This window comes from Nyctibius grandis, chromosome 1 (genome assembly GCF_013368605.1).
Source record: "Nyctibius grandis isolate bNycGra1 chromosome 1, bNycGra1.pri, whole genome shotgun sequence".
In the NCBI taxonomy this organism is placed as follows: Eukaryota; Metazoa; Chordata; class Aves; order Nyctibiiformes; family Nyctibiidae; genus Nyctibius; species Nyctibius grandis.
The window spans coordinates 57,504,431-57,526,948 of NC_090658.1; the positions used below are offsets into that span (position 1 = coordinate 57,504,431).

Consider the following 22,518-nt stretch of genomic DNA (forward strand, 5'->3'; position numbering starts at 1 on the left):
TGGTCTATCTTGATTTCAGTAAAGCGTTTGACACGGTCTCCCACAGCAGCCTCGCAGCTAAACTGGGGAAGTGTGGCCTGGATGATCGGGTAGTGAGGTGGATTGTGAACTGGCTGAAGGAAAGAAGCCAGAGAGTGGTGATCAATGGGACTTAGTCCAGTTGGAGGTCTGTGTCTAGCGGAGTCCCGCAAGGGTCGGTTCTGGGACCAGTTCTATTCAATATATTCATTAATGACTTGGATGAGGGATTAGAGTGCGCTGTCAGCAAGTTCGCTGATGACACAAAACTGGGAGGAGTGGCTGACGCGCCGGAAGGCTGCGCAGCCATTCAGAGGGACCTGGACAGGCTGGAGAGTTGGGCGGGGAGCAATTTAATGAAATATAACAAGGGCAAGTATAAAGTCCTGCATCTGGGCAAGAACAACCCCATGTACCAGTACAAGTTGGGGGCAGAGCTGTTGGAGAGCAGCGTAGGGGAAAGGGACCTGGGGGTCCTAGTGGACAACAGGATGACCATGAGCCAGCAGTGTGCCCTTGTGGCCAAGAAGGCCAATGGCATCCTGGGGTGTATTAGAAGGGGTGTGGTCAGCAGGTCGAGAGAGGTTCTCCTCCCCCTCTACTCTGCCCTAGTGAGGCCGCATCTGGAGTATTGTGTCCAGTTCTGGGCCCCTCAGTTCAAGAAGGACAGGGAACTGCTAGAGAGAGTCCAGCACAGAGCCACGAAGATGATTAAGGGAGTGGAACATCTCCCTTATGAGGAGAGGCTGAGGGAGCTGGGTCTCTTTAGCTTGGAGGAGACTGAGGGGTGACCTCATTAATGTTTATAAATATGTAAAGGGCAAGTGTCGTGAGGATGAAGCCAGGCTCTTCTCAGTGACATCCCTTGACAGGACAAGGGGCAATGGGTGCAAGCTGGAACACAGGAGGTTCCACTTAAGTATGAGGAAAAACTTCTTTACGGTGAGGGTGACCGAACACTGGAACAGGCTGCCCAGAGAGGTTGTGGAGTCTCCTTCTCTGGAGACATTCAAAACCCGCCTGGACGCGTTCCTGTGTGATATGGTCTAGGCAATCCTGCCCCGGCAGGTGGATTGGACTAGATGATCTTTCGAGGTCCCTTCCAATCCCTAACATTCTGTGATTCTGTGATTCTGTGAACCAGAAAGGTCCCATTTGCTGTGTCAGCACAAGCACAGTGCTGCTGCACTGTGCCTGGGCATCAACAGACCACTGTAAGACCATCCAATGCCCACCTCTTTCACATAAACAAAAATATCTGAAGCTTTTTGCTGCTGTGACTACCCTACTGTCAGTGCCACATTAGGCAGTTCGTGCCTAGCTCAGGTATCCACTTACATGTGTAACAGCAATGTAAACATGTCTGTAGCTGTCAGACTTGCACAAGCCTCAAGTCAGCAATATTAACAAAAATAGCCTAAAACATGAAAGCAGTCCCCAAATCCTGTGTGATTTCTTAACAGTATGAGGTGAGATACAAGGTCCCTCTGAATCCCGAGCGTTTTTAGCAAATAAGTCTCCCTTTACTCTAGATAAGCACAAACCCAACCATTAGTTTCTGGTTTGTTTCTGATCTGATGCTGGGAGGAGAAGGGGGACTGAAGCATAGTCTTAAAGAACTTTTAGCAAAAGAGAGCACAAGCTGTGGGTGCGTGGTATAACCTGATACTGGCATGTGCTATGGGAATGCTGGAGAACTGCCAAAGCACCTGCAGGCTGCTGCTTGGCAGGAGCATTAGAAAGTACTTGGTTCCCTCTTTCTTACTAAGGGTCGGTAAAAAACTGAGAAGAGTATGCGTATGTGGAGGAAAACTGGGATAAGGGGACAAAAGGAGCACAAACCAGGTCGTGCTCATAACACTGTCTACAATACTGGAAATAACTGTGGACTGTTGTTATTTTGAAGAAACCCAGGCTCCAGCTATGCTGAGATGAAGGAATTTGAAAGGAACTCCTCTTTATTCAATAAATATGCTGTATGGAGTTACTTACTGTAAGATTTCCATTCCTCTGCAACCTAGCCTGTCATACCAGCTCGGGGTGCTGCAGTGTTCCTGCAGTGCTAAAAATGTTTTCAGAGGATCACAATTCCACTGGAGCTTTTCTGTTCTTTGCTTTTATATGCAGTTTTGTGTTAGTGGGCAGAAAAGGTTATTTACTGCCATCACTGAAGTAGCCCTGAATCTTTCATCTACTACTGCCATTGACCTAGCGTATTGCTTGCTACAGTCCTGTCTGCCTCACCTGAATCTTTTACTCTTCTGCAGCTTCTGAGTATAAATAAAAAGCCAAGGACAAGTTGAGGGAGTCCCAGGGATGCAGTTCCAATGACTTGCGCTATGCACAAATATATTTCAAGGACAGGTTTGGACTATGAGGCTGCTGTCAGCTAGGAGAGAAGGTAGAGTACAGGCCAGATGCCATGACAGAAGAGATGAGATGGCTCTCCGGGGACCTGCCTGCTTGCCTGCCCACTGCCGCTTGTTGCTCTTCTTAAAGACACTCAGGTTGCCTTGGAATAAGCTTTCTTGCTTTCCCCGGCAAAAAATACTGAGTTTGGGGGTGATGAGGGGTACCTGTAACTGGAGGTGGTGAAAGAGTGTGGGTGCTGATCGACAGCCGGCTAAACATGAGCCAGCAGTGTGCCCAGGTGGCCAAGAAGGCCAATGGCATCCTGGCCTCTATTAGGAATAGTGTAGCCAGCCAGTCTAGGGAAGTGATCGTCCCTCTGTACTCGGCACCGGTGAGGCCGCACCTTGAATCCTGTGTCCAGTTCTGGGCCCCGCACTTCAAGAAAGATGTTGAGGTGTTGGAGCGAGTCCAGAGGAGGGCGACCAAGCTGGTGAAGGGTCTGGAGGGTCTGACCTATGAGGAACGGCTGAGGGAGCTGGGGTTGTTCAGCCTGGAGAAGAGGAAGCTCAGAGGTGACCTTATTGCCGTCTACAACTACCTGAAGGGAGGTTGTAGTGGAGTGGGAGTCGGCCTCTTCTCCCGGGCAACTAGCGATAGGACAAGAGGACATAGCCTCAAGCTTTGCCAGGGGAGGTTCAGGTTGGACATTAGGAAGCATTTTTTCACAGAAAGGGTCATTAGACATTGGAACGGGCTGCCCAGGGAGGTGGTGGAGTCACCATCTCTGGATGTGTTTAAGAAAAGACTGGACATGGCACTTAGTGCCATGGTCTAGTTGACCTGGTGATGTCAGGGCAACGGTTGGACTCGATGATCCCAGAGGTCTCTTCCAACCTGACTAATTCTGTGATTATTGAGCATTAGGATAGGAGGAGGGGACAGGAAAGCCTACTGGTACCTAACCTGAATCTTGGTTACACCTGTGACTCTGCTGACACAATTTCAATTGGAGAGAAGGATATGGGGATGGAGGCTCAAGCGCTGCAATTCTTAACCGTCCTTATGAGGGCATCTAAAATCCAAAAGTCAGATCCGTGGTTGACCCAAACCCTTTGTCTTCATAGGATTTACACAGAGAATGAATCTTGGCCAATGTATGTGTTCTATAATACTTTTTTCTTTACGACTCTGGAACACAGTTGTATCTTAGAAGTTTTCACGGTCTCGTTGATGTTTTGCAGGGCTCTTTCCTTGCAGCACTGTGGAATGCTGTGTTGCTTTTGGGAGGTTGCCACACCATGTTGTCTAGCCCCAGGCTAAGGGATTTTATTTATTTTTTATTTCGCATTGCTTCAGCTGTTTTCACTTTTACTTTATTTCCATCCTCCAGCTGAATTTCTTCATTAATGTTGCAGCACATTGGGTTTCTTGGTTTATGAGTAGTTAGTTAAATAGCCTGCTGGATTTGTTTGCCCTTCTCTGAGAAATTTTAATACTGTAGCAGCAACAGAATGAAAGGTGACACTTCGGGAGCTGAGCTCTTATCAAAGTGAGGGAAGAGATGGGGAAGTTGTTCTCCCAGAACACTGCTGATCTGAGCTTTTTCTAGCTGTCTTGTTCCTATTTAATTAAATTGCCTGGATGAGACATGATCACTCTTGTAAATGGAAAAGGAAATCTTTGCTAGAGTGTATAGCAATGTAATTTGTAATGTAACTGTATGTGTGATTAAATTGCATGCACAGATATATGTTGAGATCTGTCCTCTACAAACTCTACATTGTTTTCTCAAGTATAATTAAAAAAAAATTTTTTTTTGCAGTGGTTTCTTTTCTGAGTCTGTGCTGCTTGTATGCTTTCTGCTTGTCATTATATAGGTGTTCTGTTACTAAGACTACATTAAATTACATTCTTCATCTCTTATTTTTGCATTTTTTTTGTCTTTGAGCCAGTTATATGATCCATTAAACTGTCATTGTGAATGAAATCTGAATACATTTGTATATCAGTAGCAAGTGAAAAGTTGGCTGTCCTGTCTAAGGGCTATAACTTAGCATTCAGTCTTTTGTTATTTTCTTGGTTTCAATGAACAGATAAGTACTGTTACCTTTCATAATAGAGTGACTGTTCACAGAGGGGCTACTGAAGCCTTTACTGTAATAATAAGGTGAAACTGATACAAAGAGACTCATCTTGTACAATAAAACGTAGCTCCCTTTACTGATCTAGAAAAGGAGGAAATGTCTGAAGGCCCCTTGTCATTTCTCTTGTAGGATTACCTCGACTGTATCACTGACCAGACCAAACTGCCCCTGGGGACAGATGAGCGATCAGCCCTGTTTGGAAACATACAGGATATCTACCGTTTCAACAGGTAAATTCATATTTAACTAAATGAAAACAGTTCAATAGCCTGCGTTAATGGGGAGGGAGCAAGCCAAGCAAATGCTCTTTTATTGCTTTAATACAGCCAAGATATATAAATTGAGAAATGGTTTATCTTTGATTCTCAGCAGGGTTGGTTTGCCGAGATTAGATTTTTTTTTAGCTGTTTGTTTTATGAATCAAGTGTGGTCTCCATTTGCTTTTTTTTTGTTTTCATGCTGGCTATTTCCATGAATTTAAGCCCAACCTGCTCTATGCCCTAACTGAACCTAACCCAACCCTAACCTGCACTTTGTCCTATTGAACATCTTCACCCATGGGGGGAAGATAAGTATATTGTCTTGAAAATGATTCATACTCCAAAAAATTAAAGCATCCTAAAAGACATTGTGATGTCTTTTATTCATTTGACTTGAAAAGATAGCAAATGCACTGCATGAAAAATTGTCAGTCTCTTTATGCTTACTTCTCTCATCCCAAAGGAGTTAGCATTAGCGATTGATGATGATTGTACAGATTCAGATTTTTCCAGCCCATAATAACCCAAGGTGTGTAACTCAGTACATGGACTTGAATGGCACTGGCACTTGTGGCATGCTTGAGTCCGAGTCTTGTTAGTGATTCAGCTGCAAGAGCATGGAGTTCCTCTAACGGTGCTCCTTCGTGCTCCTTCCTGCGTGGGTGGTTGGCACAAGCGAGTTGCAGAGGCCGAGAGCTGTGGTGCCGTCTGTGAATGACGTAAAACCTTTGGATATTCAGGTGAAGGGAACTAATGCTTTTCTCTCTTGTTTCTTCTGCCTCCTGCCAGGTACTTAGATGTAGCCTATAATAATAGCCCTGCTTTTTCACAGGTCAGCTTGGTATTATAGGGATTTATTAAAGTTTTTCAGGATTCCTGGACATGACAGATTTGTTATTTTTACAGTGGCAGGCTGCTCTTACCAATCCCATTCTTATCAGCCAGATGAGACAGAAGAGAGTGCAGTATAGGTAACAAAATCTTTCAAAGCATAGCCCTTGTACTATGGGCTTGTGCTGAAGATATAAGCCACTAGCGTGTATACTGCATAAACTTGGATTCATTGCATGGATATATAAAATCTTTAAGTGTTGCATTACTGTATCCTGTAGGAGAAATAATGTAGTATTGTAGGAGAGCAGTAGGAATAAAATGGCAATCGAGGTGCTACATACTCTAAGCCATCAGGAGAACGTCTGCCTGCTGGACAGTAGGAATCCTCTGAGCCTGCTCAGCGTGTTTGATGTTCTTTCCAAAACTCATGTGTGGAACACAGTCATTGTAACTAATGGTTATGGTCACCATTGCTACAGCTTGCTTCTTTTGCTGATGTAAAGGAGCTTCATGAGTGCAGGGGATCAAGCAAGGGTCATATTTTCATTCCCATTTTGATGAAGGGAGAAATTGAGGTGTGGAGGTTGAATTGTTGCTGTACAGAGTGGCTTAGTGACCACTGAACCTAAGGTCTGTCTGTCTTTGTTCCTTGTGACCGATTGCTGATTTCTCCCCTTCCTTCCTCCAGTAATTAGAGAAGCAAAGAACAAGTCAGGAAACTTTTCTGGTTTACTCCTTTTCTTACTTACAGAGGGAAATTGTGTCTGCTTAGAGGGGAAAAGGGTAGTTCCCTAGATACAGGCTTAGCAACTCTTATGCAAAACTCATTCAGGGAGCCAGCTGTGAACTGGGAGAAAAGTAGCCCTAAATGGTAAATCACCTGATGAGAAGGGGACGGGGAGAAGAAAAGTTCTATCTGAGAACAACTTGGCAGAAAACTCAGTTTCTTCTCTGTTTTTTCTGAGTACATCTTTCGGTAAGACCAATGACTGCTTGGATCAAGGAGAGACCTTTGAGGTTTTCTTCTTCTGCTTGAACTCTTTCTTTCATCGAATTGGCTTTTGAGAACTGGGTTTCATACAACAGTGAACATGCTCCCTTATTGCTCTGCTCCTGTTACAATGAATTCATTTCCTACTTGGCATGTCAAAATTCTAAAATTCTTTCACTAAGGTTTTATTTTTATGCATGTAGAATTTATATATTCCTTTCCAGAAAACTTTTTCTAGGCTAACAATTTTTCTTCGGTGAAGAGACCTACTAAAGGCAGACAAATTTTTCTGAGTGAGCTTATTACCATTCTTCTTGTATGTGTAATACGTCCCTGGTTCTCATCTGTGTTTTTCAGACCAGCTCCACATCTCCTTCAGTCAAGTAAAGCTCCTAGAACATACGAAGTCTTTATAGGACAGGACATGTGCTTCAGTATCTTTTAACTTTTGTTAGTTTTAAATTGTATTAGTTGATATACAGGCTACACAACTGTTTGGCTACACCAGTATGAGTATTGTAGAAGAGCTGTCAATCTGAAGGAAGGGGCTCAGCTTTGCTTAGGAGATCAGCAATCCATCATTATTGTGATGACTTGAATTTTTAAGTATGTGGGAACACCATTTCCTTAGAGTGCTCCTCTGCCTCCAAAGAAAAAAACCCAGCAGCTATACATCTAGAGGAAAGAGGGGCATCAAAGGGGTTCTTGATCCCTTTTTAGGACTCCCTGTGTCGTTAAGTGCTCTGGGCATCACTGCCATGAATGATGAAGCACTGTCTGGCTCCAAATATACAGGTGTGTCTATTCCCAGGTGTGCCATAAATAATTGTCTTTCCTTTTCCTGTTCTTTGTTTTAGTGAACTTCTGCCAGATTTGGAAAACTGTGAAAATGATCCTGTGGCTATAGCAGACTGTTTTGTTTCCAAGGTAAGTGGCTACTGCAGGAGTCTGCAGCACACCACCAGTTGCAGAGTGATATGGGGGAATAGGATTAAAATATTAGCTTTTGAGATCTAATTCTGGCAGCTTGTGTGACTTCAAACAAAAAAAGTTAGCAAATCTATGGAAAGGGAAGGAGTGTCTCTTAGTCAGTGACTGGGATATGCTTCTGATTTGCATTTTAAAAAAATAAAGAAAAAGATGTTATTTTCTTCAGTAAGTGTATTTGAACTGGTGGAGCTGTTGATCTAGAGTTAACTTCTAGATCTTTTTTTGTGCAGTATTACAGGGATTCTTTTTTTCCTCCTTTTTTAATATAGGTGATCAAGTGGTACTCCAGTTATGCCTTGTCAGCTTAAAAACAACCAGAGAATACAACTTGGCTGCATTTTTAGAAAAGGCAATACCCTTAACGTACTTGTGGCCATATTGTTTTCTGAGATGCATTTTTTCCTGAATCTAGCAGCCGTACCTTTAATTTTCTTTTTAAAGGGGATGGCTGAAAGTCTGGGCTTAAGATTCAAATCTCCTTCTCTCTGAAACACTTTGAATTTTCTGAACATTGGTCTGACATCTTTATTCTGTTGGGCAATTCTGAAGCCAAAAAATATGGAGAAGTTGTTAGGTGCAGGAGAAATACAGGGAACCAAAGTAGGACAACAAGAGATTAAGTAATTTGGGCTATGGATGGCTCTAGTTCATTGCAGACTTCACCAGAGAACCTACATATGCCTTGAATATGTAGAGCCCAAACGCGTTAAGAACTAATGCCATCTCCATGGTATTTCTGGGTGAAGAGTAGTGGAAGAGGGGGCATGTAGTTGTTTAAATTTGGATAATCTCTCTGTAGGTGTGTTTACCAAAAACAAACCCACCACACAAAAAACCCACAACAAAACCAAAAAGCCAAACCCTGTCATGTTTTATACTCTGTCCTGAGCTCAGTATTGCCAGCACCAAGCATTCAATGTAATAGGTCTAACACAAGGATTTAGAATTAACTGGATCACCCTCTCATGGTGGTCCAGTAATTTGTTTGGCAGTGTTGTGACACAAGGGATTTTATCATAAAGGGAAGTGATGATACCAGCTTAGTGCTGCTGTTTCACCGGATCACTTGTTTGAATTCAGTTTGAGAAAGCTGTTGTTTACCTAGTAATTGAACTTTTGTAAGCACTGAGAGATCTTAGTGTTGGCACCACGGCTACAAAAGTAGGATGTATTTTTGCCCCCTTGCAATAGGGTTTATGGCATGTTGTTATTGCTCCAAATAGCCTGTATTGAATTGAAGGAGAGAGAATGGGATAAGGGCAAGCGCAAAGTCCTGCTTCTGGAATGGCATAACCCATATGCCAGCTGACTAGGAAACAGCTTAGCAAAAAGGGATCTGGGGTCCTGGGGGACAAAAGTTGAGCATAAGTCAGCAGAGTGCCCATGCAGTGAAGGCCAGTTCTGAGGCCTTCAGGATATTTACAGGTACCACAGCTTGGGGCTGGTAGATCTTTCTGCTGTATTGCTTGCTTATAGCTGGGACTGCTGGGACTACTCCTGGCTGGGACATGAAACAGAGGTGTTACAAGTGATAATAGCAAGTCCAGGAAAAAGTTGTGGTTTCATTCATATTGGCCAGCTGAAAGGAGTTTTCTGGTAGACTTTCAGGCTGTTAGTTCCAAAATCCATCTGTATGTCATTGCTTGTGCTTTTTGTTCCCGTCAAAAGCTTTTAGCATTTGTATTATTGGCAGGCAACTGCCTGATGGCTCAGAAATGGCTAGAGATTGCCGTCCTAACAAGCATTTTTTAGCTTCATCCAGACAAGTGCAAACACTTAAAAGCAAAATCAAACAATACCAAAATACCCCACAGTTCTGGTTTTGGCCGTGAAGATGTCATTACAGCAACTGCTGACTGTCTTAACAGACTCCAGTTGTCCATTCTTGGTTGCTTGTATCTTCCCAGCATTAAGTAGTGGAAATAAAACTGCCTTTTTTGGCAGTGTGCAGTCCTTCAAGTCTTACGGGACTTCGGCCATTTATTGTTTGATTGCTTTGAGTGTGCCTGATCTTTACTGCGAGTTAAGCGTGGGGATAATATCATGCCGAAGTCATAGCTCACAGCCTTAGCTAATGGATGTAGCGCCGCTGGAGCTTCTTTAATGCTTCCAGTGGAACTATGCTTAGGTTACATGAGCTCTGTCTCTAGTGCCATTTTTTTCACCCTACTGGTTCAGCTGTGAACACTGTAGTTGTTGGAAATTTAAACTATAACCAAGTTTTCACTGTAGGTACTGTGTTTACTTTTTGCATTTCATGCAGCTCAGTAGCTGTGTAAAGTAATAGCCATTTCTTTCGTCATGATTCATGTGAAATGACACAAAGTTGGTTTGCATGTATAACAGAACAGTTATGGTTAAAGTAACTTTGGAGCTTGTTGGAACTGAAAAGTTTGATGTTCATGAAAACATCTAGGAGGCTTATTTTTTGAAGATCTAGTTTTGGACCATATTTGATAGACTGTTTCTTTGAACTTGACTTTGTTATTTGGTTTTGCTCAATAAAATTTATTGTCTAGCATATTATACTTGCCTCACACAATCATACACCACTGTGTTTCCTGTGTGTAACTTTCATGCTTGAGGAGTAAACAGCCTTGCAACTTTTAAGGGAAATACAGTAAGGATTATCAAATCACATTAGTGCACTTTGAACAAAAACTCATAGTTGTGGATTTGAATCTTTATCTTAACATTTGTTGTGCTGAGTCCCCAGCGTAAATAGCTCCTAAAATGGCAGCTTTCATTTGTTAACGGACTTCAGCAAGATGTCTTTAGTGTAAACTAGCCAGTATCATAAAACTCACTAACAGATAAAATAACCATGTAAAGCTATGACTTTTTATAAATATAAATATTTAATAACAACTTACAACATAGTATTAAATCCCTCTGCTTCCAGATATTTCAATTCATTAATAACTCACAGGCAAACAGACACAAATGCAGAAAAGCGTGCTGTCCAATCGTGAATTGCTGTCTTTACCTTTTTGCCCCAAGATGCAGATGGTGTGGATGAGTATTTGTTTAAACAATGTGGGACAGCTGCTGCACGGAAATAATCTGCCACTGAGGGTAGTGGTGTACTAGTTTAGTTTCTTCCATCTCTGGTCCTGCCTCTTCATCTAGAAGAACTGTATTAACTCTAGTACGTTAAACATGCTGGAGACATTTTGCTGGTAACTGTAATCAGAGGCTGATTAAAGGGTTCCAGTGCAAGCTTAGCTATAGCTTAATTATTCACATAAAAGATTGTTTATAAGTTTTCTTGCTAACTCAGTCTTTCATTTTCATAGTAATGATGCCAATGTTAATTAGAAGATTGACTTCAGTATACTACACGTTTACATTTAAGTGAGTTGTTGTAAAGGAGAGCTTAATTCTGGCATGTCGCTCTTCTCACTCAGCACCCCAGAAATTCAGAACATATGTTTTCTGAAAGACACACCAACAGCTTAACCAAGGGGAAAGGGAGAATTACTCTAATCTAGCATCTCATTAATGAAGAGGAGATCCAGGCAATTGGCTTCAGCTTACAGTCTGACTCAGCTCATTTTCTCACTCTCCATTTTCTTTTAAAGTGCCTTTTATGGCTATAAAAAAGCACAGTGCACCAAGAGTTGAGAGAAGATCTGGGGTGTAGCCACGTGCTTGGCACGCACTTTGTGTGGAGGAGATGCACAGTGAATGGATTGAGCAGTGGGGAATGAGCGAAGTATAGCTGGGGTCTGCTTGTGCTTGGCTTTGCTCTTGAGGGTGACCTGTAGGCAGTGTGGATGAGCTCTCAGCTTGGGTCTCAGTTTTTGCACCCTCTACCACAACAGCTTTGGGCCCCCAGATTAAAAATGATCTCTGGAGCAATTCCAGTCTAGCTGCAGAGATCATTTTTAATCTGGTTTGGATACAGTTGAGGTGAACAAAACAACTTTCAAGCTGAGTAAGTTTAAGAATGTCCAAAGAAATACTGATGAGCATAGCTGGCGTTTCACTTCCAGTGTGAAAGTATTGATGGTGATATATTAAATCCATCTTGGTCCTGGTTTTTTGTTGCTTCTGAACATAGTTCACAGCACTGGCTTTAGCCTGCACGGCTTGTGCCCTGACATGCTCCCAGTGACACAGTGCTCTCTCTGGGGAGTCTGCAGTGAAGCAGAGAAGACCAGTTGGGCATGTGAACTGAAAGTCCCTTCTTTGACCATGCAGAGGAGCTGGGTAACCAGGCCGGCAGCGGGGGAATGGCCGTCCTGAGCAGTGCGGCTTCCTCAGGCTGAGGAAGAGCCTCTCTTGGAAGCGGCTCTCTTGGCTGCTCTCCCAGTGTGTTCACGTGAATCCTGCTGGTGCCTGGGCAAGGTGTGTGATGTTAATTCACACCAGCTTGGTGAGATTGAATGCATATCAACAATCTATTTCTGGAGGCAAAATACATGTAATTGACTTTCTGTTGGCATTATGCTCACATAGCTCAGTAAAAGCAAATGCTCTCAGTAGAAGTAAATGCTCTCTGATGGTTTCGTGTGATGAAGTGAGCTATGGCACAACGAACCGAGTAGACATGTAAGTGCAGTGTGAAATTTGGTGTCGTGTCTGTTTAGAAAGCAGGGATGATTGTGAAACCGTTCTTAAAGTTTTTAGAGGTGTTGAGGGCATGAGAAACTACCTTTTTTTTTAATACAAGTTTGTTCCATTTAATAGCTAGACTAAAATTCTTTTAAAACCAACAATGCTATTCAAAGTAGTTTTGACCTTGTGTAAAAACCAAAACAAAACAAAAAAACAAAACCAAAATACAGAGGGAGAGTGTGAAACGGCTCCTGGGGATTTCAGACTTGCTTTTGATTTTATGGGTAATGTGCACTCAGTCCACTCTGAAACCCTGACGTGTTTGGCCTCGTTCGTTTTACAGATAATGCTTTCATTTGTTAAAATTTCACAACAGATGTTTTTCTCCTTTTTGTTTGAAAAGCAGAACAATCATGTGACTGTATTTATAAGCAGAATTATATATATATAAAAAATAAATTGGCACAAAATGTTCTGCACTTTGCTTGTGAAGTAGTTCTATAAATTGCATTATTCTGTGACTGTAGCCATGGGAATATATTATGATTTATACCAAAAGCCCCTAAGCAAAAACCTTGTATTAATATATGCATATATAAAATAAATCACCTTTTTTTGTCATACTGAATTTCATCCTAATGCTCTCTCTTAAGCACCCTGACTTGTTAAGAGTGCTAGCTAGTTTGGTGGTGATTGCTGTAGAAAATTACCGAGTGTAAGGTCAGCAATGCTCTGAGGTCTGTTAGTTCTTCGATTTGAGCAGAGAGGATTTGGAGCTGTGGCCAGAGGTCCCAGGCATGAACATGGACAGGCTATGGCACAAGCTTGCTGTCTCTGGGTGGGGACACAGGGCGTGTGTACGCAACCGTAAAAACTAGCTGTGACAGCAAAATTAGTCTGAGCGTGAAAAACCAAGCTGACTCGTTTAACGGCATTTGTATCGAGACTATGTTTAGTTGGTTGGTTGGTTTTGAAGCGAAGAGCAGTTGAATAAGCTTACAGACCACTAGTGAGTAAATGGGGATTGAAGACCTCTACAGAAACATTTATTAGAATTTTGCTTGAGGTATTTATTTTTTCAGAACAGTTAATATTGAAATCTAGTAAGAAATACTGAAATGAATTGCAGTGACTTGTACTCATGTGGAGTATGAGGCCATAACCGGGTGGATAGATGATGGTAAAGCAGTGGATGTGGTCTATCTTGATTTCAGTAAAGTGTTTGACACAGTCTCCCACAGCATCCTCGCAGCTAAACTGAGGAAGTGTGGTCTGGATGATCGGGTAGTGAGGTGGATTGTGAACTGGCTGAAGGAAAGAAGCCAGAGTGGTGGTCAATGGGACAGAGTCCAGTTGGAGGCCTGTATCTAGTGGAGTCCCTCAAGGGTCAGTACTGGGACCAGTTCTATTCAATATATTCATTAATGACTTGGATGAGGGAATAGAGTGCACTGTCAGCAAGTTCGCTGATGACACAAAACTGGGAGGAGTGGCTGACACACCAGAAGGCTGTGCTGCCATTCAGAGAGACCTGGACAGGCTGGAGAGTTGGGCGGGGAGCAATTTAATGAAATATAACAAGGGCAAGTGTAGAGTCCTGCATCTGGACAAGAACAACCCCATGTATGAGTACAAGTTGGGGACAGACCTGTTGGAGAGCAGCGTAGGGGAAAGGGACCTGGGGGTCCTAGTGGACAGCAGGATGACCATGAGCCAGCAGTGTGCCCTTGTGGCCAAGAAGGCCAATGGCATCCTGGGGTGTATTAGAAGGGGTGTGGTCAGCAGGTCGAGAGAGGTTCTCCTCCCCCTCTACTCTGCCCTGGTGAGGCCACATCTGGAATATTGTGTCCAGTTCTGGGCCCCTCAGTTCAAGAAGGACAGGGAACTGCTAGAGAGAGTCCAGTGCACAAAGATGATTAAGGGAGTGGAACATCTCCCTTATGAGGAGAGGCTGAGGGAGCTGGGTCTCTTTAGCTTGGAGGAGACTGAGGGGTGACCTCATTAATGTTTATAAATATGTAAAGGGCAAGTGTCGTGAGGATGAAGCCAGGCTCTTCTCAGTGACATCCCTTGACAGGACAAGGGGCAATGGGTGCAAGCTGGAACACAGGAGGTTCCACATAAATATGAGGAAAAACTTCTTTACAGTGAGGGTGACTGAACACTGGAACAGGCTGCCCAGAGAGGTTGTGGAGTCTCCTTCTCTGGAGACATTCAAAACCCGCCTGGACGCGTTTCTGTGTGATATGATCTAGGTAATCCTGCTCCGGCAGGGGGATTGGACTAGATGATCTTTCGAGGTCCCTTCCGATCCCTAACATTCTGTGATTCTCTGAGTGGTACCTTACTTTATACAGGGTCCTTATGAATCGCTGCTCACTAGAAAAATGAGTGGCACAATCTGCTTTACCCCTGCGAGAGGGGGAAGGGAGCAGTGCTGTTGGAAATGGGGAGGGGTACTGCCTGAGCTGGCTCTTTCTGGTGAATAGCCAAAAAAACCCAAACCCCAACAACGAGGAACAAAAGCCACAGCCTGTGTCAGCCCTCTCCCCAAGTGGTGTTGCTCCTCAGAGCACTGTTGCCTTCTGCGAAGGCAGATATTCAGTCTCGCCATTCACCAGCAACTGCCCCTCGCAGAGCACAGCTATTGTGCCGCACAATGCGGGAGTATGTTCTGAAGATGCTTTGAGTGGAAACTGGGGTCTTATTTACTCCTTGAGGATTGGTTTTTATTGGTCTAGGGCTCAGGAAAGAAAAAGTGATTTATTTTAGGAGCACTTTGCAGTTCTACAGTGCTTTCTTAGTCTTTAGGACTCCAGCAAGCTGCAGAAATGGCATATTACTTGGGATAGAAGTTGATAGGCAGATGTGGATTTAAAGCACATGGGAATGTTTCTGGAAACCTGTTCTTGCATAGAATTAAATAATGATGATTAAGAAAAAATCTTAGGCCAAGAAAGAAAGAAATGAAACTTAGACTTTTGCTCGGAGAAGCTTGTCAGCATTAAGTGTGGGTAATTTCACTGTGACAGGCAAGCGTGGAAACCCACCTAAATCTAGTTACAACTTGCGTGGGTAATAACTGTCTGTTTTCACAGAGTCATAGTTTACTTTAAAAAAAATTGACTTTTGTGGCTTCTAATTTTCACGCTTAGACTGTACTCAAATGTGGAAGTATTTGTAGTGGTTTGAAAATCACACACTGAACATAACCTGCAAAACTTACTTCTCCCAGTAAGCAGGTGTGTGCTTTAGCACACGCAAAACTAGGTATGTGCAAGTTTGAAGGGGGTGTGTGTGTTGGTGTTTTTTGTGTTTGTTTGTTGGTCTTGGGGTTTTTTTTAAGATGCATAGGTTGTCATAAAGAACCTTGGAGGCTTTGTTGCAAAGCTGCTTGCTTTATCTCTGTGTAGGTTTTCTTGTTTTTTCCTTAAGTAAAGGAAAAATCTCCAAAAAAGGAAATTCACTGCGTAGGTTTATGGTAGTGTTAGTACTATCACAGTGAATTCATTGATCAGGAACTGGAGGAGGCGTTGTCTTAATGTCATAACCTTTATCTTGCACATGTGTTAGCTGCTAGTGTGACAAAATATGAATATATGTAAACCTTTCCTCCCCATGCAGAGTGAAGATTTCCACATATATACGCAGTACTGCACCAACTACCCAAGGTAGGAATACTGGATTCCCTTTTTTCATTTGTCCCTTCGCTTGTTTATATAATGCAAGTTACAGTCTATATAAAAAAAAGTTGTGTCCTTTCTCCCCTCCAAATTGGAGGAAGAATCGAAGAGTTTGCCTTTTTTTCTTAAGTTAAAATAAATTTTAAAAAACCCTTCATGTGAAGTTTTATTTTGACTCTTCTTGTCTTTCATTGCTATTATCATCCTTTAGAAAATGATGGTCTTATTCTGCATTGCTCCAAAATGTGATTCCCAGTAAGAGAGAATGGTTGGATGTCAAAGGAAAATATAACTGAATTAGCAACATGGGAAAAAAAAAACAAACCACAAGACCAAAACCCAGTAGTGATTGGGTTAGGAACCTGCTGCCCCCTTCTACAAGGGAAGAAAGAAACAATTCTTGACTTATGGAGCCAATGTGTCTTAAAGCTATGTATGGATGTTTCCAGGTCGGTGGCTGTGTTGACAGAGTGCATGAGGAACAAGACGCTGGCCAAGTTCTTCAGAGAGCGGCAAGAAGCGCTGCAGCATTCTCTGCCCCTGGGCTCATATCTCTTGAAATCTGTCCAGTGCATCCTCAAGTACCACCTGCTTTTACACATAAGCACCCATTAGAAATTTATTTCGTTTAGTCATCAAAGTTCCTGCCTCTGGTACAAAGCTTGATGGTTAGAAAGGTTCTGGGTTTCTTTTGATGCTCTTTCTTTTGGGGGTATTTGATTTCTACATATGGAGACTCTTTCTGTCTTCATCATTTCACAGCATATGCATATATTTGGAGTGGGAAATTTATGGTAATTGTTTTAGACACATTGAATCAGTCTGTGCATCCAAATAATTAGCTATTTTTTTTAAACTGGTCTGTAATTCTGAAGTTATTTGGAAGATTCTTGTCAGGATTAAACACTTTTGTACACAAATTTATTGTTCCAATGAAAAGCAGCATTTTTCCACATGTTGCGATGCTGGGGGTGGTTGAAAGAAGGACTAAATACATATAAACACCCCAGCTGGTAAGAATTTTGTGGAGAGGGATGACTGAGGAAGCGGGAACTCTTTCCATATTCAGTGAATTGAGTTAAGCAAGTTTCGGAAATTCCTGCTTTATTGTTAACGTTTTCTACACATGTTTCCTATTAGAGAGTTCTGTTCTAGAGAAGTGTGAAGACACTGATCCTTATTTAAAATGTCTGGTGCTTTTCTGCTCTCCAACTGTAAAGTAATGCCTAGTGTAATTCCATCAGGGTTTTGTAAGTGTGTAGATATGTTCTGTGTTTTAAGAAAGCCATTAAGCACTGTCTGAAAAGGTCTCCTGTCAGCGTGCTGTGCTTTCTTTCTGTGCCTCTCTGCTCACATCAGCTGCTGCAAGTATAGTTGCTGCTAAACTGACCGTAAAGGCTTGGCTTTGTTAGTCGTCTTGTGTTAATCAAATTGGTCGGGGCCAGCCAACATGGATTCATGAAAGGCAGGTCCTGCTTGACCAACCTGGTCTCCTTCTATGACCAAGTGACCCGCTTAGTAGATGAGGGCAGGGCTGTGGATGTAGTCTATCTAGACTTCAGTAAGGCATTCGACACTGTTGCCCACAGCATCCTCCTAGACAAACTGTCTGCCCGGGGCTTGGATGGGTGGACTCTTCAATGGGTTAAAAACTGGCTGGATGGCCGAGCTCAGAGAGTGGTGGTGAATGGGGCAAAGTCCAACTGGCGGCCGGTCACTAGCGGTGTTCCCCAGGGCTCAGTTCTGGGGCCGGTGCTGTTCAATATCTTTATAGATGATCTAGACGTAGGGATTGAGTGCACCCTCAGTAAATTTGCAGATGACGCCAAGCTGGGTGGGAGTGTCGATCTGCTGGAGGGTAGGAAGGCCCTACAGAGGGATCTGGACAGGTTAGATAGATGGGCTGAGACCAACGGCATGCGGTTCAACAAGAACAAGTGCCGGGTCTTACACTTCGGCCACAACAACCCCATGCAGCGCTACAGGCTGGGGGAAGAGTGGTTAGAAAGCGGCCCGGTGGAAAGAGACCTGGGGGTGCTGATCGACAGCCGGCTAAACATGAGCCAGCAGTGTGCCCAGGTGGCCAAGAAGGCCAATGGCATCCTGGCCTCTATTAGAAATAGTGTAGCCAGCCAGTCTAAGGAAGTGATCGTCCCTCTGTACTCGGCACTGGTGAGGCCGCACCTTGAATCCTGTGTCCAGTTCTGGGCCCCGCACTTCAAGAAAGATGTTGAGGTGTTGGAGCGAGTCCAGAGGAGGGCGACCAAGCTGGTGAAGGGTCTGGAGGGTCTGACCTACGAGGAACGGCTGAGGGAGCTGGGGTTATTTAGCCTGGAGAAGAGGAGGCTCAGAGGTGACCTTATTGCAGTCTACAACTACCTGAAGGGAGGTTGTAGTGAAGTGGGAGTTGGCCTCTTCTCCCGGGCAACTAGCGATAGGACAAGAGGGCACAGCCTCAAGCTTTGCCAGGGGAGGTTCAGGTTGGACATTAGGAAGAATTTCTTTTCAGAAAGGGTTATTAGACATTGGAATGGGCTGCCCAGGGAGGTGGTGGAGTCACCATCTCTGGATGTGTTTAAGACAAGACTGGACATGGCACTTAGTGCCATGGTCTAGTTGACAGGGTGGTGTCAGGGCAACGGTTGGACTCGATGATCCCTGAGGTCTCTTCCAACCTGGTTGATTCTGTGATAACAATGTGCAATAGTAACAGAGGCGGGAACGTTGCATTTGGGTGATTGCAATGCAAAGACAAAATAGTACAGATGAAAACATAGTATTGCATCTGGCTGGGAAAATTATTTTTTTTTCCCTGTCTCAGGAAATAGAAAAACACCTTGACAGGGACACTGAGGGGTATGATGTGGTGCTGGATGCCATAGATACGATGCAGAGAGTGGTGTGGCATATAAATGACATGAAGAGGTAACATGAACACGCCATCAGGCTCCAAGTGAGTTCCCAAAGAGATTTTATGGGTGTTTGTGAGCTGTTTTTGTCAATATATATATATATGCCATTAACTTTTTTTAGTTTATCTTTTCTTTTAATCTTTGTAAGTCATAATTTAGACTCCTGTTGAGTATGCCTGTGGGTGTTTGATCTTACAGACCATGGTCATAGCTGCTACAGGAAAATCTCAGACATCTCTGCCCTACAAGCAGCATCCTGTAAAGCATTTTGCAGTAACATGGAACTTAAGATAACTTTTCTTTCTTCCTTTCCCTCAATTGTACAACACTGCTGTACAACCCTAGGGCATGGCTTTGTTCAGAAATCCTGTGGTTTCCGATTTCTCCCCTTTGTGCTGATTAATTTTGTTTTGAGACGTTTCTTGTGCTGCTTCTTGTTTAAGTACTTTCCTCTTGGGCTTTTGAAGACTCATTATCAGTTGCTTTTTAAAAAATATAAACCTAGAAATATGACAGTTAGAAAAATGTTAACTTCTCGTTGAATTAAGAAGTTTGAGGAGAAAAAAGCTATACCCTGAGTAATTTTTGGCATCAAGAGCAAGCTATTTTGTAGATGTTTTATAGAACAGTCATTCCCTTTCAAACTTCCCAGTGAATCATGATTTTACATTGTTTTCATCAGCAGTATTTATGCTGCTTTAAGAAAATTGGGGGGATTTTTCAGTTTATAAAAGGGAGTAATAGGCTCATACCATTCCAGAAATCCGTGTAATGTTATTCTTTGCCCCTTTTTTCTTTTTAACATAAATGGTACTTACTGGCCCTAATTTTTGTGGGTTTTTTTTTGTTGTTTGTGTAGGGAGAACAGGGTTACATTTGACAGTGTCTTGCCTGCAGCAGTGTAACCTTTGCCACACATCACTGGAAATGCGTGCTGATGACTTACCAACAGCCTGCTATAAATCTGAGTAACGATAACCAGTAATATTTGGCAGTAAAGAGGGTTAAATGCTTTTGCAAAAGTGTTTTTATTTTATTTTATTTTTTATTAATTTATTGAGCTCAGCTGGCAAACGTATGGGGTTGTGGAAAATGTTTATGTTCATACTTACCCTTTTAAAAAGTAAAATCTGTTTCTGCAGCCATAAGAATAGGTCTTCTGTGGGCTATCACACAGCCATTTGGTCTGTAATGCAGCAAGTACTGTGGCAGCAGTTCCTGTGCAAAGTCTTCCTCCGCAGTGGTGGACGTGATCCCTGTGCTGTACCCTCACTTATTTACAAGTTCCTAGAGAGACCTGATAAAATGCAGTTTTTTCATTTGTTACGTTTAAATTTTTATTTTATATCCGTCTTGTGTATAGTCCACAGTGTGCTGCTTTTGGGTTTTCTTCCTGTGAATGCTCTAGGCTCCACTGGTGCGTCAAATGCACTGTTTTCTAGCTGAATGCTGTATTAAAGTGTACTGTCCTAGAGAGACCAGCCTAGGATGAGGAAATCTGTCCCTGCTTTGCTAATGCTGCCAGGTTTAAAGTCCGATGAACATTTTTAAAGATTTCCCTACTTAAGGTTTAGTTTGCTCTTACAATTTACTGTACCCTTCTTAAGTGCTGTCATTGCCACTGACAGAAAAAACAAGCAACTGAAGGAAACAAGAATAGCCATAGCTAAGCAACACAGACTTGTGAAGATGTTCTTAGATGTTTCTCCAGCCTTTTTTTTTCCTTAGGTAATAAATAAAGTGAGAAATATCTATGGTATGTGTACAAGTAATTAAAAATACAACTAAATCTTGGCATCTTGTAATGATCAGTTGACCAAATCACTTCTGGTCCTCTAGTCTTCTGAGAAACACCTCTTCAGTCGGGACATCTCACAGAGGTGTCTTCGATGATGGGCCTACAGGACATAGAGATGGCGTTATAATTCATCCAGTGGGGGACCACACAACTTCAGGAAGATACACAGGGTGAGAGAGAAACGTTAAGAGAGATTGGTTAGGGACATAAAGGGGAGAGAGGAGCAGGCACGAGAAAGACTGATGACTGAATTACAGACCGTTCTCCATCTCTGCGAGCCCAGGGAGATGGGGTTGTGCTCTTTCACCGCACGTTGCCCTGGGGAGCTCAGGACTTTTTGCTGGGTCCACACAGAAGTAACCAGTACTCAGGAGGCCATGTTTTAGTCTGAGCTTAGCAATAGGCCTCCAAGCACCTGGCTGCAATGTTGCACATAACCTAGCAACCTCAGTACCGGTGTACGGTTACTTTACACTGTCGGATGCTGACTTCATATAGGAGAGCGGGAATGACCTCAGCAGTTTTTGTTTGAGTCTTTATTTAAGATAGATCTCTGAAATGAATGTTGGTTGTTCTTCTTTGATCTGTTGTAGGAGATACAGAGTTTGCTCACTAACTGGAAAGGGCCAGACCTCACGAGTTACGGGGAGCTGGTGTCAGAAGGAACATTTCACATTCAGCGAGCCAAAAATGAGCGCACGTTGTTCCTCTTCGACAAGCTGCTACTAATTACAAAAAAGAGAGGTGAGATGTTTGCATACAAAGCTCACATACTGGTATGTTGGCGAGCAGGCGGTCATGTGCTGACTCTGGGTCTCCCCAAAACTCCTCCGTAACTCACATCCTTGCCTCTCCTTGTTACAGTGTGGGAATCTCATGCTTGTTATGGTGATACCAAAGGAACCACTTAGCTTTAGCGTCTTCCACTACAAAAATCCCAAGATGCAACATACTGTCCAGGTACGACAGAAGCCTCCCTGCCTACTGGGTAACCTGACTAATGACCATATGCTATTCCTGAGCCTGCGTAGTGCAGTAATGCGTTTTCTCATGGTGCTGTAATTTTTTTATCAGGCAAAGTCACAGCAAGAAAAGCGCCTTTGGATTCTTCACCTGAAGAGATTAATTCTAGAAAATCATCCTGCTAAAATTCCTGCCAAGGTAGAAATTAAAAAAAAACCCACTACCTCCTTGTACCTGCATTTAACTTAAAGCAATCTTGTTAGCTGCAAGGTGCATGGCAATTTACAGAAAGTTTAAACCCCAGGAGATTAATTAACATGTTGTGTCCTTATGTCTTTAAAAGTTCCTCAAAATTAATGGGGAAGTTCCACTAAAAGCAGCTACTGAGCTTGGTGCAGGAGCAGAAGAATTTAACTGGGTTGGCAGCATTGCTGTCCACATTAGGATTAGCCCGTTAAGACATGAGTAACAGAGATGCAATGTCAGTAAGCTCCACTGTAAGAGCATACCTTGGCTTGATACTGCCTGTCTGCACAACACTGCGGAGTGCAAATTGCAGCATGTGTAGACATTACCAAGCTAGTTTTAATCTGTCTTGGTTAGATATCATAGCAGTGAAGCATTAGCAGCACACGCTTCACTTTACAAATACACACACCCATCCTGACCCTGCATCCCTAGCTGGGACATCTGAGCCCGTTTTGGTGAGATCGCCACCAAGCTTTGTGCCAGAGAAAATGAGGCACTGATATTCATAGCTGTAATGTCTAGGAGTAGGGACAACTGGTCCTTTTATTTATGAAATCCCGTCTTAGAGCTCCAAGTGATGTTTCCCAGTGTAACATACTGCACCTCACAAAGGGTGTTAACCCTAGTTACTCTTGCCATGACACAGCAGCCACTGACTCATGTGGAAGCGGGTTTTTTTTTCTGATTTTTTTTCCCCACTGAGTTTTACGGCTTTTTTTTTTTTAGTATTAGTTTCCCTGATCAGTTTCCCTCACTCTTTTTTT

General features: G+C 43.0%; 1 pseudogene; it reads left to right on the forward strand.

The window, feature by feature from the left end:
• LOC137665418 (pleckstrin homology domain-containing family G member 1-like) overlaps nucleotides 1-22,518 on the forward strand; it is a 54,105-nt pseudogene that overhangs the window by 19,777 nt on the left and 11,810 nt on the right.